The 6,223-nt window shown below is 39.3% G+C and overlaps 1 protein-coding gene and 1 pseudogene across 1 annotated transcript in view; both read left to right on the top strand.

Annotated features, from left to right (window-relative positions):
• The window catches only part of arid3c (AT rich interactive domain 3C (BRIGHT-like)), an 85,011-nt gene that overhangs the window by 33,370 nt on the left and 45,418 nt on the right, over positions 1-6,223 (top strand). The gene's annotated exons all lie outside the window — the stretch shown is intronic.
• Positions 2,513-4,592, top strand: LOC146561845 (uncharacterized; annotated as a pseudogene).

Here is a 6,223-nt window from a genome sequence, read left to right as displayed (position 1 = left end):
AAATATCGACAAGTCGATGAACATCATTTACAGATATATTGGGTAAATGCCCGAGACATCTATAGAAATGTAAATCGCCGCTTGATTCATTCATTCGCTTAACTTGTTTTGGACCGTAAACTAGGCGCGAATAGGACACCGGAAACACAGCTCCCCACAGGAGTTTCCGCACCGGAAGTAGCATATGCTAACGTGCACACAGTCTTTTAAGTTTGTTTTCCCTCCCTTTGGCGGCAGAACATATTTTTTAGCATGAATCCAGCAGGTAGATCTACATAACAAAGTCGGAGATACATTATAACAGGTGAAACAATCCTCTTTTTTGCGTGGAACTATTTTTGATTATAGGGCTTGTTTTATATAGCATGTGAAGTTCTTTAACTCTGAACCGATTTGCACTAGACTCCCATAGAGTATTTTACGGTGTTTCGAGGTGATAATAAAATTAATTACTCATGTTTTCCACCAGAATGTCTTTGGGAATGAGATTGCGCGCCAGAATAGAAGGAAAACAAACTAAATGTAAGGCACTCAGGCTCATTAAATGGCTGCAGAAGAAACACCTGCTAAAAAAGAAGCTTAGATGCCCTGTTTGTCACCATAAGATGAAAATGATTTTCGTGGTGAAGAAAGACCAATATATGTGGTATGTATAATGCATGATAATGTAGTGCATGTTAAATATTACAAAATATTTCTGTTATCAATGCAAGAGGCAGCAGTAACCCCTTTTCATTATTATTTTCTTCATACTTAATTTTGTGATTATCTTTTCAATGAATGCTCTTGTTTAAGGGTCCATTTCTTTATTTTACTCATTGATACAGTGGGGCAAAAAAGTATTTAGTCAGCCACCGATTGTGCAAGTTCCCCCACTTAAAATGATGACAGAGGTCAGTAATTTGCACCAGAGGTACACTTCAACTGTGAGAGACAGAATGTGAAACAAAAAATCCATGAATCCACATGGTAGGATTTGTAAAGAATTTATTCGTAAATCAGGGTGGAAAATAAGTATTTGGTCACCTCAAACAAGGAAAATCTCTGGCTCTCACAGACCTGTAACGTCTTCTGTAAGAAGCTTTTCTGTCCCCCACTCGTTACCTGTATGAATGGCACCTGTTTGAACTCATCATCTGTATAAAAGACACCTGTCCACAGCCTCAAACAGTCAGACTCCAAACTCCGCCATGGCCAAGACCAAAGAGCTTTCGACACCAGGAAAAGTATTGTAGACCTGCACCAGACTGGGAAGAGTGAATCTACAATAGGCAAGCAGCTTGGTGTGAAAAAATCAACTGTGGGAGCAATCATCAGAAAATGGAAGACATACAAGACCACTGATAATCTCCCTCGATCTGGGGCTCCACGCAAGATCTCATCCCGTGGGGTCAAAACGATCATGAGAACGGTGAGCAAAGATCCCAGAACCACACGGGGGGACCTGGTGAATGACCTGCAGAGAGCTGGGACCAAAGTAACAAAGGTCACCATCAGTAACACACTACAACGGCAGGGAATCAAATCCCGCAGTGCCAGACGTGTTCCGCTGCTGAAGCCAGTGCATGTCCAGGCCCGTCTGAAGTTTGCCAGAGAGCACATGGATGATACAGCAGAGGATTGGGAGAATGTCATGTGGTCAGATGAAACCAAAGTAGAACTTTTTGGTATAAACTCAACTCGTCGTGTTTGGAGGAAGAAGAATACTGAGTTGCATCCCAAGAACACCATACCTACTGTGAAGCATGGGGGTGGAAACATCATGCTATGGGGCTGTTTTTCTGCCAAGGGGACAGGACGACTGATCCGTGTTAAGGACAGAATGAATGGGGCCATGTATCGTGAGATTTTGAGCCAAAACCTCCTTCCATCAGTGAGAACTTTGAAGATGAAACGAGGCTGGGTCTTCCAACATGACAATGATCCAAAACACACCGCCCGGGCAACAAAGGAGTGGCTCCGTAAGAAGCATTTGAAAGTCCTGGAGTGGCCTAGCCAGTCTCCAGACCTCAACCCCATAGAAAATCTGTGGCGGGAGTTGAAAGTCCGTGTTGCTCGGCGACAGCCCCAAAACATCACTGCTCTCGAGAAGATCTGCATGGAGGAATGGGCCAAAATACCAGCTACTGTGTGTGCAAACCTGGTAAAGACCTATAGTAAACGTTTGACCTCTGTTATTGCCAACAAAGGTTATGTTACAAAGTATTGAGTTGTATTTTTGTTATTGACCAAATACTTATTTTCCACCCTGATTTACGAATAAATTCTTTACAAATCCTACCATGTGGATTCATGGATTTTTTTTTCACATTCTGTCTCTCACAGTTGAAGTGTACCTCTGGTGCAAATTACTGACCTCTGTCATCATTTTAGGTGGGGGAACTTGCACAATCGGTGGCTGACTAAATACTTTTTTGCCCCACTGTATGTTCTCAGGTGCTGCAAATGAGCAAGTCATAGGAAAGTTTCCAGAACAAATAGAACTGGCTCCCTCTTTGAGAAATCAAAAACATCTCTTTTCAGTTGGATGAAGTTCATTTACAGGTATATGTAGATGTAGACATCAATAGCAATGCACCTTTCATAATTGAACACCAATACAAGACTTGTGAAATACAATTAGGGCCTCAGTAAGTAATAATTGTCTCAATTTCTATCACAGATTTTCACAAGGGCTCAGGCTCAGACAAATAGATATGATCAATGATGAAGTGGCTGGCAGCTCCAGAACACTAAGTAGCATGGCAAGACACATTTGACATGTTTGCATACGTGCAATTAAAAGACACAGATGTGGTTATAGATGAAAGCTGTCTCCGTCATCAACGAAAGGTTGGTAAACTCTCAGACAGGTTTGTTAGAATCAATGCAGATCTGAATGTGTCCTCTAAACATGGAAACCTTTACCATAAGTACAAAAATTAGTTTTCAGTGTAGTAACTATATTATTAGTGCAACAAATACAATAAAAAATCAGTTAACCCTTTAAGACCGACCATAGAACCAAGTCCGCCAGAGCTTATAGTATATGTTTACATGCTGTGGAGCCATTTTTTGGAGCATTTCAAGTTGCTATACATCAATACAACCATTATAGCCCAAATTTTAATAATATGTCTGCATTAAGTGCATAGGAATTACATAAATTGCAAAAAAGTGCAATAAACTACAAAAAAATTGAAAATCGTTTTTGTTTTTTAACATATATTTCTAGTTAGAGAAATTTAAGAGGTTTATCCCTCAAAACTGTAAATAGAAAAAAGTTGCACAAACTAGTTTCCCACCAAAGCAAATTTATTTTGAGTGTTTTCATAGTTTTATTTTTGAGATACACCAATTTTCATATACTGCAGGAAAAACGAAAAAATATATTATAGTGCAAATTTGCAAAATAACAGCATATGCATCAAAATAAACTATTTCCAGCAGTGCAATCTGAGTCCTAAGCATCCCAGAAACGACACAGAAAGACATAAAGTCAAACATAACTTTTAAAAACACAAGTATAAGCTCATGAAGCCACGATGGTAAAAAACTACATTTCCGCAAAATGACGGCAGGCAGGTCATGGCGGACATGTGATAGTTTGCGCTGATGGACGTAGGAAGTGTTACAAACAGCTGATCGGTCACACAAAGCGTGTTTCTGGAATATTATGTTTTTGTTCCTGCAAGCGCTTTTTATGCAGTTTTTGCAAAGCTATATGTGGAAGGAAACCGTGACCGAGGACAAGCTGATGGCATAAGATGCAAGTACAACTCCTCCGGTTTCATATGCAAAAAAAATTATTGCGCTAGCTTACGTGGTTGTTATGTTAATAGTTACGCAAAATGGAGTGTGCCCGCTCCGACCGGTTCTAAAGGGTTAATAAATATATATTTACTCTAATAATTACTTGAATATTTTAACATTCGAGTAAGAATTAAAATATTTCAACAAAAAATACTTTTAATCCCAAAAGGAAATTAAAGTACAGAAAACAGGTATTCAACCAACATCTTGGCCATCCTGTTAGGTAGTGAAGTTAAATTCCAATTTACTTTAATAACAGGATTATGACTAAAGTTTTAAGAAGCAACCATCTTTTTGAATGTTTCTTTGTTTAATTTTATTCTTTTTGTTTTCAGTATGCACGTGGACGCTTTGGAAATGCATGGAAAAGGAAGAAATGGGTATTTGGAATGATGTGAATTAAAGACAAAAGGCGAAGGCTCGTGTTAAAACTTGTTGAAAAACGATCAAGACGCCACCTTGTTCCTCTGATCAGACAGCATGTTAAGTTGGGTAGTGCCCTTATCAGTGATGAGTGGAGAGCCTACAAGAATGTTTTGACAAACATAGGGTACAGACATTACACTGTAAATCACAGCAGGTGGTTTGTAGATCCTCAATCTGGCAGTCATACACAGCATATCGAAAGGGCTTGGATGACCATCAAAGGACATGTCCGTAGACTAAGAGGAAATCGCACTGAGAAGTTGCTGGAGGAACACCTGATGGTTCTTGAGTGGTCATCTTGTCTTGGTTCGCGACACCCTGATGGACCACTGGGACGCTTATTTAAGGACATACAAAAAGTATTTCCAGTTTGAACCAGTCTGGCATGAACTTTTTTTGGAGTGGGTGACTGTTTGGTGTTTTAAAAAACACATTTAATGTTACATGTGTTACTCTTACAATACATTGCCATTTTTGACAGTAGTTAAATGTTATTTCAAGCACTGATTGTAATTAAGGTCTAAGTGTTATAAACGGTGACATTATACATTTAAGACTCTCTTTTGTCATTTATAAATGTTTAGTAGTCATTAATAAATGGTGTCATGCTTGACACTTTACAACAAGGCTCCGATTGATAGTTGTGGATATTTATAATGTATTTATGAAGTACAATTTTATATGATAAAAAATATGTTTACAAATGCTGATTGTGCTTACAGGATAGTAACTTAGTCTGAAATGTTTAATATAGCAACTCGATGAAATATATAGGTGAACACATTTGGCTCACTATTTGGCAAGAAACCGGTCAGTTTTTTCTCGTTCTTGCCCTTAACTAATGCATAATAAAGCATTAATAATGGTTTATAAAGCATTTACAGATTAATTAATAATATAGCTATAAACTATTTATTAGCCATCTATAAGGGGAGTCTTATTGTAAAGCCGGTTTTAGAATGTTTGAGGCGCACAACACGAGGTTGAGGCCTCACTGTAACCAGCACGCTCCGTTTTGCGTAACTATTTTTAAATCCCGGTAAAACTGGAACCACGCAAGCTAGCGCAATATTTTTTTTGGAATAAGAAACCGGAGGAGTTGTACTTACATCTTATGCCATTAGGTTGTCCTAAGTCACAGTTCCCTTCCACATATAGCTTTGCAAAAATTGCATAAAAAGCGCTCCAGGAACAAAAACATAATATTCCAGAAACACGCTTTGCCGATCCGATCAGCTGTTCATAGCACTTCCTATGTTGGAATAGACGTCAGCGCAAACTATCGCATGTCCGCCATTACCTGCCTGAAACCGGAAGTTTCCACGGAAAATGTAGTTTTTTACCTTCAGGGCCTTATAGACCTATACTGCTGTTTTTAAGTCATGTTGACTTTATGCTTTTCTGAATAGTTTCTGGGATGCTTAGAACTCAAATTGCACTGCTGGAAGTAGTTTACTTTGATGCACATCCTCTTTTTTGTAAATTTGCATGATAATATTTATTTTCCTTTTTCCTGCAGTATATAAAAATTGGTACATGTCAAAAATAAAACTATGAAGACACTCAGAATAAATCTCCTATGGTTGGAAACTATTTTGTGCAACTTTTTTGTATTTACAGTTTTGAGCTTGTTGCGTGAGCTTCGTAAAAAGCCTGCCTCAGGTATGCTTTTATCTACACCTGACTAGGTGTGGCCAGTTAGCATCAGCTGAACACATTGAAGAGATTAGGGGCTGCAGAGGAGGGTAACAGAGCTATAAACCTCTGAAATTCGTGTAAAAGCGAAGCTCTCAATTTACCGGTCGATCTACGTCCCTACCCTCACCTATGGCCACGAGCTGTGGGTAGTGACCGAAAGAACGAGATCGCGGATACAAGCGGCAGAAATGAGCTTCCTCCGAAGGGTGGCTGGCCTCTCCCTTAGAGAGAGGGTGAGAAGTTCGGCCATCCGGGAGGGGCTCAGAGTAGAGCAGCTGCTGCTCCACATCGAAAGGAGCCAGCTGAG

This window comes from Mchenga conophoros, linkage group LG12 (genome assembly GCF_057382185.1).
Source record: "Mchenga conophoros isolate Kocher_MC1m ecotype Shallow Benthic linkage group LG12, M_conophoros_male_GT1.1, whole genome shotgun sequence".
Lineage (NCBI taxonomy): Eukaryota > Metazoa > Chordata > Actinopteri > Cichliformes > Cichlidae > Mchenga > Mchenga conophoros.
This window is presented reverse-complemented; position numbering and strand designations above follow the sequence as displayed.